Source organism: Equus przewalskii, chromosome 16 (genome assembly GCF_037783145.1).
Source record: "Equus przewalskii isolate Varuska chromosome 16, EquPr2, whole genome shotgun sequence".
Lineage (NCBI taxonomy): Eukaryota > Metazoa > Chordata > Mammalia > Perissodactyla > Equidae > Equus > Equus przewalskii.
The window spans coordinates 79,342,002-79,354,827 of NC_091846.1; positions in this window are offsets into that span (position 1 = coordinate 79,342,002).

Consider the following 12,826-nt stretch of genomic DNA (forward strand, 5'->3'; position numbering starts at 1 on the left):
AACCCCCACACCTCCATGCAAGCAGGCCCAGCTGCCTTCCTGCAAACTCTGGCCAGCAGCAGCCTGGACAGGAGCTCCGTGATTTCCGGGTCATGTTTTTTATTCTTCTGCACAGCGGTTTTCGGGATCATCAGATTCAAGCTTAAGGAAGGGGAGGAACATTTTCTGCGCCCTCTTGTACTTTCGTCAGCGAGGGCGATGAATTCCAGAACTACCGGCGCTCCCTGTTGTTGAGACGCTCGGCTGACCCTGAGCTCTCCAGCAGCACAGCCCCGAAGGCCGAAATGCTGGGAAGCATATCACGCTCCTGCCTCACGTTGGGGTGAGAGAGCCCGTGGGCCTCTTCTCAGAGCCGCCACAGTGCTCAGGCCCACCAGAGAGGCTAGGGTGAGGGTCAGGGCCAGGGGCTCCCACAGCCACCCGAGGGGCATCGTGGTCCAGATGCCACCCAGGGCGTGGGGGGCGGGCACCAGGAAAACCACCTCAGGTGAACCTCAAGGGGAAAAGTGTTCAGTCGACTATGCCTAAAAGCAGGTGCTTTTGAAGTCGCAAACGGAAGGAGTGAGGGAGACGTCAGCAGGAAGGAACGTTTCATGTCTCTAGACTCAGCTGAGCGGGCGCCTCACTGACGTCTTTACTTGCATTCCCCCCCTCAAACTCATGAAGACCACGGGAGGCCTTACGTTAACATTACTATTAACATAACACACAGCATACGTGAGATACACGTGTGATACATAACACACATCAAATAGAGTGCATAACACATCGTGTGCATATATGACACACACGTAACACACATAACATGCACAGGTGGCTTATATAATGTACCAACATGACTTACATAACATATGTGTGTAATGTGCATAATATACGCATGTGAATAACATGCATTCATATTGTATCATGTACCTACATAAGTGCACAGCATGTATGCATATAACATGCACAGATAGTTGTAATGTATGTCCATTGCATACACAACATACATAATATACATGTGTAATAGACATAATGTACACATGCAGAATAACACACATGCATAACATACCCATGTACATAATAATGCATGCACAGAGAGCACACATGTGCAACACACATGGCTAACATGTATAATGTAAAAACAGGATATACATCACGTATGAGAGCTATAACACACGTGTGTGAAATAACACACATAGCATACACAGTGTGCAGACATGACGTATGCACATACACAGCATACATAAGGTGCACGCCTAGTATCAACATACCATACACGACAGACCTACGTGACGTTCACATCTCTGCTCCATGTTAACCCAGGAGGCCGCACACCATCATTATACTTTGTGGATGAGAAAATGGTTGATTTGCTAAGTGTCAACTTTGAAAATATTCTCCCGTTTTGGAAACTTTCTGGCATTTCTTTGCTTTGTTATATGCACGTGCAAAGCGCTGGGGCTGCCCCCTGGGCTACCCAGGACCAGCCTCCCCGGCACACATGCCTCCTGGCACCATCCACGTGAACTCCATGGAGCAGTGTCCCACTGGCCAGAGCCTCCTCGGGTCATTGTCCCTGGGCCACTCAGTTTTCCAAGAGCAGCCCCCCCCGGAGGGCCCCCCCCCCAACATGCTAGGGCGCCAGTCTTTTCTCTCTGAAGCCACAAAGCCCTCCGCGGGAGTGGGAGCAGGGCACTGGCAGTCCCCTGTCATTAATGCGTTACCGCTGTAGGCCTTGCAGCAAGCGTTCTGTGCTCTGGCCAAGGCGCATAATAAGTGTTTTCCAAAGGAAAATACTTGCAATTAAAGCTGCTAAGAACAGGGCCAAGAAGGCCAGGAGGAGGACGCAGCCCCAGGCTCGCATCCCACCTGCCTTCTCTTCCAGGCTGGGGGCCCAGAGCACGGGACCACCACAGAGCTGCACGGAGGGGAGGCTGTGCTCCCTCCTCCCTCCTGAGGCCCTGTTAAAGGGGCCACAGGCCCTGCTGTCCTGAGGAGCCCCGGTCTCAAGTCACTGCCGAGGTGTTTCATCTTCTCTCCACTTTCCCTCCCTGAGCCTGACGTAAGGCGTGCTCTTAGCTGCTCGGTTTCCATCTCCTGAGCGCTTTAGCTAAGCTGTTGGCACATCCGCTGTGAGAAACGACGCTAAGAGGCAAGTGCTCTCTCCTGCCTTTAAATCCTGGTGCCACTTGGAGAGAGAGGTGAGCACACGGGTTCTATCTGGGGCCGCAGGGACCTGGGAGAGCTTCGGAGGCTCTTGTTATCCTTCTTATTCAGACACTGAAATTCATTAACAGGCTCCCACCCCTCTCTGAAAGGAACTGGGGGACATTTACCAACTTCAAATAAACACTCGTGTTAGTTCGGCGTTTACAAGACAGACTCAGGAGAAGCAGCAGCGGAGGGGCCCCCTGGGGGCTGTGGGAATACATGCACCTCTTCCACGGCTGAACCAGGGGGACACTAGTGTTCCATCCATTGTGCTCCTGCGCACCCCCAAGGGTCGGCAGCGAAACCCAGTGAGCTCGCTCCAGCAGCATGGAGGTGGCAGGAGAGAATGTCCACACCACCGCCCCTCCAGCTGCAGAGGCCTGCACGAGTGTTCACATGGTGATCCAGCACGCCTTACAGAGCTGTGTCCAAGATTCACTCGCCGCACGAGCTTTACCGAAAACTTGTTCTGTCTGGCTCATCAGATTCCAGACGCCTCTGGTGATTTCAGTGGCTCTAATTTAATTAACTTTAAAAGACCCAGAGCATATTGGTAAAATACAGTCCCTGGTCACATCTACATGATTGTTAACAGCCTCCCCAATTACAGGAGGGGGTCCCGACCCCTCGCACCTGGTAATTAAAATTGCTAATCACCAGCAATTATCTGGCTGGGCTTTAGAGAGAGAGAAACAGTCTGACCCTTTGCCCACCGCGGGAACAATGTTTGCTGTCCATCGCCAGGCGCGGAGCAAAGCTGTCCCGGCCCCCGCCTATTAAGTGCCACTAATAGGAAATCAACAAAAGAGCCGTGGCATCTGCGGGGGCGTCCGGGCCCCAGGTCTGAGCGCACAGGTGCTGGCGCGAGGCTGCCAAAGAACGTGCCCGAGCAGGGACATTTACCAATAATTAAGCGACTGTGCTCGCTGCAAAGTTGGCAGCATGCACCCGCAGCCGGCCTCCCAGCCGCCATCAGGTCCGGACCCTCCGGGGGTGGGGGCGAAGCAGGAGGCGCCTTTGTGCTGAGGGCTGCTTGGTCGAAGGCAGGCGTGGGATGGGGAGTTTTTCCTCTTCTTTTCCTTTTCATGAGTCTTCTCCGGGCCCCAGCAGAAGAGGAAGCTGCTGCGTAGTTTTCCTTTGCAGGGAGTGGGGTTTTCTGCTGTAGGTCTCAGAGGACGGAGCTCTGTTTCCATTGCTGGGTTGCAGTGGCACACAGGTGAGACTGGTGGTGATCCGCTCCTGGCAGAAGGTTCTGAACCAGTCCAGGCACCGAAAGGTGGCTCCCGCCCAGCGCTGGGCTTCTCAAGTCCCTGCCTCCTGATCCCCATGTCGTCTTCTGGAGACGCTCCCTCTCCCCTTTGGGCAGCTTCACACACAAGCTGCTCTTTCCTCTCTGCTGTTTACGGATGAAATGGTCCCATTTAGAAAAACTGCTTTGGGTATAAAAACAGCACGACACAGAAAGTTAAATGTGCCTGTGGTTTCAGACTCAATCGCCTGCAGACTACATAGCAGACAGACGGATGCAGGGAAATTTCATTCCAGCCCAGGACGGTGACGGGACAATCATTGTCCACATCTCCCTTTGGTCCTTTATGAAAAAATATAGTAAAATAAAATAACAAAAATTTTAAAATATGCGTTCTGGGAGAAATGTAAAAATAAAATGAACAAAATAAAATGCCTTACCCTGTCTGTTCCAGTTCTCCGCTTGCGCTTCTCATAGCCTCTCCCTCCTTCTCCCGGTAGCCCTGGGGTCAGGCCCCAGCTGTGGCGCCTCAGTGGGTAGGAGGGCACCTGGCCTCGGCACACTCTGGGTTATTTCTAATAAGATAGGAGGAGCCTGGCGTGCTCAGAGTTTTGCCAAAGCCACAGCACTGTCACTCAGGCCCGGTTTCCATGTGTATCTTGGAGGGCGTGACTGGTTTCTGGAATTCAATATGTGAAGAACCCAAGAGCCTCTGGGAAAACCAAAAATGGAACTGGGGGGTGTCTTGCCCTGCTCCCCACTTATGTCAGTTTAGACACTGCGTAGGGGGCCTCCTGGACTCGGAGCCCGAGGGAGCCCACACCCCAAGCTGGCACGGGGAAGGTCATGAAAGGCAAAGTCCTCTCCCACATGCTGGGAGCCGGACAAAGCCCAAGGGGCACATTTGTCCCCAGTGAGTAGAGACCGTGAGCCTTAGGGCGGACCTTGCTGGTGACTGCAGGACCCCAGCACCACGCACTGTGGACACGCTGCAGATGCTTGAGGAGCAGATTCAGGATGCACGCCTCTCCTGACCCTTCCCCCTCTGCTTTGCTCCTTCATCCCCCTCAGCAGCTGGGGGCCTGCGCTTGCTTCCCCAGCCTTTATCCCTGCTCACACGAGGTTTCTGCCTGTCCTCCCTTCCCCCGACTTTTCACTCCTCTACCTAACAGGCCTGAGGCTTCCTCTCTGTCCTCTCCCAACAACCTCGCCTCAACCCTCTTCCCAGCGTCCTATACCAGCAGTCCTCAAAGTATGGTCATCAGACCCACAGGGGTCCCCTCCCGCCTTTCAGGGGGTGAGCGAGGTCAAACTATCTTATGACAACACCAAGATGCTACTGGCCTTTTCCATTGTGTGGACATTTGCACTGATGGTCCAAAAGCAATGGTGGGTAAACTGCTGGCTCCTCAGTGTGCACCAAGGTGTGGGCACCCAACTGTGCATTGCGTCCTCGTTGTCTTAGCCACCCCACACTCTCAGAGCAGGGAAGACAAATGCCAGTTTCACTTAAGAATGTGCTTGATGAGACAGTAAAAATTATTAATGTTGTTGAGTCTTGACCCATGAGTACAGGCGGGGCTGCCTTCCCAGGCGAGAGACCCGCACAGACTCACAGTGCTCCATGCTCTGACGGGCCTGCACCTGGTTGAATGCTCTGCTGTCACCATCTTGAAATTCTTAATAGTTTTTAAACAAGCAGCCCTGCATTTTCCTTTCGTTCCAGGCTCCACTAACTATGTAGCTGGTCCCGAGTCTGGGTCTTTCTTTAATATTCTTTGCGACGGAATTGGAAGAGTGCATGAAGTATGTGTGCTGCACACCGAGGCAGGAAGACTACCGCCAGGAAGAGAGCTGGTGAGAGGGTTTGAGTTGCAGGCTAAACTAGCCACTTTTCCATGGAACACAATTTTTTCATGAAAGAATGACCAGCAGATAAACTGGTAATTCAGACATGGCTATTTGTCAGACATTTTCTTAAAAAAATAATGTGAGCCTGTCACTTTAAGGAAAGTAGCTGACAGTATTTCTCATCAGGGATAAAATTTGAGCTTTTGAGCAAAAATTCAAGAAAATGGATCTACTACCCTGAGCTTGACAGATTCTTAATACCGAAAAGCTTTTTTGATGAAGTCAGAGGTGATATAAATGAATGATTTTTTTGGTATTGCAAAATAAAATGCGTCAACATTTTGAAGACCTGCAGAACTCAGTGGGCAAAAGATCCTGTTCAAAGCCCACAACGGAGCAAAGCGTTTTAATGTAAGAGTGTGAACAGCTCGTCAACGTAGCTCGAGATTCCACATCCTAACCAACCTTTGAAGAAACTCCGCTTGTCACCATCTGGTGCGCCATCAAAGAAGAACATCCACACCCCCTGAAAAGGCTGTGACAGTGCTCCCCGTCCTCCGACCAGGTGTCTGAGCGAGGCCGGACCCTCTTCATCCGCTTCAACCACAGCGACACACTGAACAAAGAGATGAGAATCCAACCAGCTTCTCTCTCTTGAAGCCACACGTTGAAGAGATTTGCAAAGATGTAAACCAAGGCCACTATTCTCTTCAAATGTTTTTTATTTGGAAAGTCTCACTTTTCATAAAAATGTGTCATGTTTACATATAATGGATTTATTATAATTTTACATAAATAAATTTTAAATTTCTCAGTTTTAATACCTATTCTTATATGTACAGATAGATGTAACTGATATAAACAAATGCTGCTTGGCATCCTCAGTAATTGTTAAGAGTGTGGAGTTCTCCAGAGACTGGACCGTTTGAGATGGTTTACACCTGCATCAGTGCTGCCAGCCACCACGTGACCAGAGCAGGCCAGCGTTCAGGGAGCTCCTGCTCCGGCACGTCACAGACGCCCTTCCTCCCAGAAGCAGGAGGGCACTTTGAGCAGCTCACAGGGCTGCTGCCTTCACAGTCATTGTCTGCTCTGTGTGCGATTTCAATCCTGCCATGGAAGGTTAAGCATTCGTGCTCTCAGACACCTCAGCCTGGCTTCCCGAAGGATGAGATAGGGGCTCCTCTGCAAGAGCCAGGAGCACAGAAATCCACGAGGCCTCTGGAGGTGGCCTGAGTGATCTGGATGCATCTGCAGGAGGCACGTGATCCTTGCATGTCAGACATAAAGCCAAATTAAGGGACTTCCGGTTCTGGACAAGATGAAGTACGAGCACTTCTCTCTATTCCTCCTGCTCAGTGCAACTACAGACCTTATGCATCACATGTCAAACATAGGAAGGCTGGAAATGGGGAGAGAGGAGACAGGCTGTGCACATCAGGACCTGGGGAGCAACATGACGTGTTCTCTTTGCCTTATACATCCAACTGAGAGATCCGGAAACACCATGGTCATGGACAAAAAAGCCCCAAGGAAAGCCAGTTCTCTCTAGCCAAAGGATCAGGAAAGGGGCTGCCTAGCAAGATGGAACACCTTCAGACAACTACTTCCTCCAGCCTAGCACCACCCAGCAGAGAAGGCCAAGCGGAAGGCCTGGACCTCCACCCCCATTCTGCAGTAATGAAGCTCCCTACATCCCAATAGGGTGGTGTCAGCAGAGGCCCTGGGGACCTGGACTCCCACCCCTCCCTGATCAGTGAGGCACCCTCCCGCACCCCAATGTCAGTGTGGACCCAGTGAGGAACCTGGACTCCCACCCCTCCCTGACCAGTGAGGCAGCCTCCCCCACCCCAGGGTCATTGGAGACCTAGTGAGGAGCCTGGATTTTCCCCTGAGTCAACAGCAGTAGAGGCATGATGTCAGAGGAGGCCTGCTAAACAGAAGATTAAACAAGACCAGAGCCTCACAGCATAATTTCTAAGGCGTCCAGGACACAATGGAAAACCATCCACCACACCGAGAATCAGGGAAGCCTCAAGCTGAGTGAGAAAGACAAGCCATAGATGCCAGTGCTAACGTGGTATGATGTTGGAACTGCCTGACGAAGATTTAAAGCAATAATCACAAAAAGGCTTCCATGGGTAGTTATGAACATGCTTGAAACAAGTGTAAAGGTAGAACGTGTCAGCAGAGAAATTGAAGATATAAAGAAGCAGAAAATGGAAATTTTAGAACTGAAAAATACAAGACCCAAATAAAAACTCACTGGATGGGCTCAACAGCGGAATGTCGGCAGCAGAGGGAAGAGTCAGTGAACCTGAAGATAGAAAACAGAAATGACCAAATCTGAACAGAGAGAAAACAGACTGAAAAGAGAATGAACAAAGCCTCAGGGCTCTGTGGAACTATAACGAGAACCTAACACGTGTGTCGTTGCAGCCCCAAGAAGAGACAGAGGACAAGGCTGAAAAGTGTGAAGAAATAATGGCTGGAAATTTCCCAAATCTGGCCAAAAAACAAAACCCATAAACCTTCAGAATCAAGAAGCTAATTAAGTCAGAAACAGGATAGATGCAAAGAATTCCACAGAATAGTCAAACTTCAGAAAACCAAAGACAAAGAAAAAGTCTTGAAAGCAGCCAGAGAGAAAGGATTCCTCATTTATAGGGAAGAAAACAAGGCAAGTGACAGCAAATTTCCAAACAAAACCCCCAGGGACAAGAAGGAAGCATCACGACATTGTTCAAGTGCTGAAAGAATAGAATCATCAACCCGGAATTCTAGATCCAGCGAAAATGTCCTCCAGAATTAAGGGAAAACCAAGACATTCTCAGATGAAGGAAAATGAAGAGGAGTTTTTGCAGTCGGCTCTACCCTAAAAGCACAGATAAGGGGAGTTCCCTAAACAGACAAGCAGCGATAACGGACGGAATCTTGGAACATCAGGAAGGAAGAACGAAGAACAATTGAAAGAGTGAAAATAAGGGTATATACCATCAGCTTTCCTTCCCATCTTGAGCTGTGCAACTTACATTTGATGGTTGAAGCAAAAATTACAACTCTGTGTTTCTCAATGTATGGAAGAAATACTCAAACCAATAATTTTGTAAACAGGGGACAACAGAGAGACTTAAAGAAAACAAGTTTCTATACTTCACTTAAAATGTCAAAACAAAATCAAGTAAAATAATTTTAAAAAATAAAGTAACTCAAGAATTGTAGGAAATTTCAAAAGAGAAAAAACCTTGAGGATAACAGCAGTAACGAGCAGAGTGACCACTGGGATGTTACCTGAGAGAGGAACAGGAGCTCGTCAAGGAAAATGCCACCTTGTCCATCTTACAGATTGAAGCAGATCGAGCAACTTCGACAGCCAGAAAATAACTAAGTAAGAATTTACAAGCCAAACCCTGTGTACCTACTCCAAATTCAGTGGGTCTCCGCAGCCCCTCTCTGCTTCCGTAGGTGTAAGAAGTGCTCAGAGCCTGTACGTTCTCTTCCTTTTACTGAATCTGCGGAAGGTTTAGTGGTTTTAAAGAGCCATAGCGACTTGCAGACAGAGCTGGGAATCAACCTCTCTCTACTGCTTGGTAATTTCTAGGGCAGTGGTTCTCAACTCTGACTGCAGGTTCCCCCAGGGAGCTACCGAAAATCCTGCTGCTGGCACAGCCCAGAGCACCAGCACAGCCCGGAGCTCTGACAGCAGGCTCTCAGGACCCAGGCTTCCGGATGTAGGAAGTCTAATTTCAGTTCACTGTGCCACCAGGCTGAGGACCGCTGCTCTGGAGTGAATACCAGACCTTTATCTAGTTTTCTGAATTCAAGAAACTTTTAAATCTCACTGTTGAATAGAAGCCAAAGAAACAGCAGGTGACACAGCACCAGGAACGCGGGCGCTCACACCTGGTTTCAAACCCTCATTTGCCCACTCACTCGTTATTACCACTGAGCAAGTTTCTCACCCTCACAGAGTCTCATTTGCCTCCTCTGCGACGTGGGACTGATCCCAAGCTTGCTCGGTGGTTGTGAAAATTGAACTAGTGGAAAGGGTTGAATGGTGTCCCCAAGAAGGTGTGTCCACGTCCTGACCTCTGCACCCTGTCGCTGTGACCTTATCTGGAAAAGGGTCTTTGCAGGAGTGACCAAGGATCTCGAGAGGAGATCATCCTGGATATTGTGCTTTAAGAGAGAGAAGAGGTGAAAACATGGAGGAGAGAAGATGGAGAAGAGATTGGAGCGATGCATCCACGAGCCAAGGAGCTCCTGGTCCTACCGGAAGCTGGAAAAGGCAAGAAGGATCCTGCTGGAGCCTCGGGAGGGACCGTGGCCCTGCGACACCTTCGTTTTAGATTCCTGGCCTCCAGAACTGCAAGAGAATAAATGTCTGTTGTTTTAATCCATCCAGTGTGTGGCAATTTGTCACAGCAGCCCCAGCAGCCTAAACAGCTAGTCACTGCTTGAAGGCACCCCATAAATAGCCCTCCATAATGGTGGCTATAATCAAGAAATATGATCACTGTTATTAAGACTTCTCCACAGACTCTTGCTTTATGTGATAAGAGGCTCTTTGAGAGTAGATGAGACTGATAATACGTAAGCATTAAACACGCTTCCTTAGTGCGGGGCAGGCAAGAAACCAATTCCCCTCCAGGGCCATCTCCAGCGGCTGGTGGTGGCCGCCTGCACCACTGACGGCAGAAGGGTTCTGGGACCTTGTGCAGAGGGAGCAGTCTGTGATGGGGAAGAGGTGGGCTGGGGACACCTTCGATACGTAGATCCACCTGAGGACCTGGCTTCAGAGGATCTGAGCACCCACCCTGAGAACACCCAGGCCCCACTGACCATTTCCTGGACACGGAGTAAGGACCTTTCCTGGCTCTAGCAGCCTCAGCTGACTGGCCACCATTCGAGCCCTGCTCAGGAAGTGCCTGCCTCCCCAGGAGCTCATGGACTTGGCCTGCGCTTGCACACAGCCTACTTGAAAGGGATGGAGTTGGCCATGGCCTCAAGACACTGATGCTCTCCAGCAGGTCCTTCTGCAGGGCCACCTCCGTGCGATGGCATGGACCTGAGCTGGAGCCCATGGGGAGACTGGGCAGACTGGGCAGAAAGAAAGCAGACCACAGGGCTCTCAAGCTCTGCTTTGTCCTTCAGCGACCTTCATTGCAGTTTCCTGAGACACATTCTGGGGTGCTGTCCCTGCTCCTCCTGGGACCAGAGCTTGTGCTGGCTAGAAAGAGAGCACACCACCCACCACCACGAGAATTGATCAGCCCCTGCTGTGGCCCCCAAGAAGGCCTCAGGGACTGCAAGGAGCATGTGGACAGCAGGGCCACGTGACACTGGCGGAGGTGTGGAGAGCAGGCAACAGTGCGGGAAGGACGTAGAGCTTTAGGACGTGATGCCGTCGTTTAGGGAGGTGTGTTTAAGGCAGAGTCTATAATCCTGTCTGTCATGAGTTCACTCAACACATTTAGCTCAGCAAGATACTGCCACGGTCCAGGCAATGTGCCGGGCACACTGGGAAACCCCACTCTACCCACCTGGTGAGTCAGACACGAAGCAGACAATGTGGCCACACTGTGCATCAAACGCACATGGAAAAGGGCTGGAAGACACACGCCAACACACTATGTCAGGTTCTGAGATAGCGTAATCTATTTTCTCTCCTCTTAATACTTATGGCATTTTCCAAAGGAGTACATATCGCTTTAAGATCTTGTATTACCTTTGCAGTAGAAAAATGTAATACATGTTGTTTTCAAAAGGATGAGTACTTTTCCATCTAATTGATCCAGAAGAGCTGAGGAACTTGATATTATATTCCAAAGATCTATAAAGAGTCCTCCTTCACACTCAGGGGAAAAATTGTGGTGTCACCACGGCTGTTTGTGAAAGAAACTGTGCTTTTGGTTTTGAGGAGGGTAGCCCAGAAATGCTGAAATTCTAGCTCTGAGCCCTTATGTATGAGAAATGGTGGCTAAAAATGTTCCCTCTTTGTTAGAATCAAGGTGCTTGGTCACAATACTATGAAAAGGAGCTTCACATATGGCCTGAAATCAGGGCTCAGGAGGCAGCTGCCAAAGGGGACTCGTGTCTCCCACAGTCCAATAGAGCCTAGGGCCCTGGCTTCATCTCTGCCTCCACCTGCACACCTCCATCTCTACCTGCACACCTCCACAGCCACCTGTACACATCCACTTTCACCTGCACACCTGCACCTGCCCCCTGCACCAGCATAGCTGCACCTGCACACCTGCACCTGCACACCTCCACTCCACCTGCACCTCCACCGCCACCTGTACCTCCACTGCCTCCTGCACACCTCCACTTCCACACCTCCACCTGCACCTGCACACCTGCACCTGCACACCTCCATCTCCACCTGCACCTCCACCACCATCTGCACCTCCACCGCCACCTGCATACCTCCACCTGCACCTGCACACCTCTACCTCCACACCTCCACCTGCACCTGCACACCTCCATCTCCACCTGCACACCCCCACCTACACACCTCCACCCCTACCTGTACACCTCCCCCTGAACACTTCCACCTGCACACCTGCACCTGCATGTCTCTTCCCCCAGGTCTTTAGTAAGCCTCCCTGGGGAGGCTGTGGCCCTCAAGGTTGTCCTCAGGACTTTCAGACCATCTGCAATAAACTGATGGGACCCTATAGTCAGTGTCATGAAGGGGCCCATCTTCCGCCCCCCGTCCGCCTTCCCACACTGCACATATGCAAACCTTTTCTGGGGTGTCTAGGAAAAGAAATATTGGGCACTGGGGGCCAAAATCATCCCAAAGCCCCTGGCCGCCCGCCTCCATCTATTGCTCGTCCAACGGACATCTTACACAGGGTGCCACCGGAAATCCACCCTCCACTGGCCTGTGTTTTGTAAATGGCACCGCTGGCCTTCCCGTTGCCTGGTGTGGAAACCTTAGCACCATCTCTACCCTTCCATCTCCTTTGTCTCCTTACCCAGCCAGTTAAGTGGCATAGACTTCATTTTCATGATAGTTTCCATCTTTTAAACCATTTCTCTCCAGTCCTATGGCTTCCTCCCTGGCTAGGCCTGTGACCTCTCCCCAGCTTCATGGCGGTCCTTCCCAACTGGCCTCCCAGCCACTCCCTGCTGGACTCAGGAGCAATCTCCCCATGACACCATGGGCTCTGACTGGGTCTCCCTGGTCAATGACCCCCCTGCCAATGGGCCGAACTCTGCCAGCAGGTGTCTGAGACCCATGAGCTCACCAGCCATATCTCTATGCCAACTGCTGGTCACTGAACGTTCCCCTGTAGGAAGCCGGTGAGGCCAGGACCCCAGGTCCTCAGCCGTGCATGCCAAGACTCCCAAAGCTCGAGGACCCAAAGCCTCAGGTCTGCTTCCTTGAAGAGGGCCATCCCCTTCGCTGCCCACCATTGCTTCACAGTGAGGAGGAGTCAGATGGAGGAAGAGTGGAGCTGACACACAGGCAGCACCAACCACTCCGCGTGCGCACGTGGAATAGTTGCCGAAGGACCACAAAGA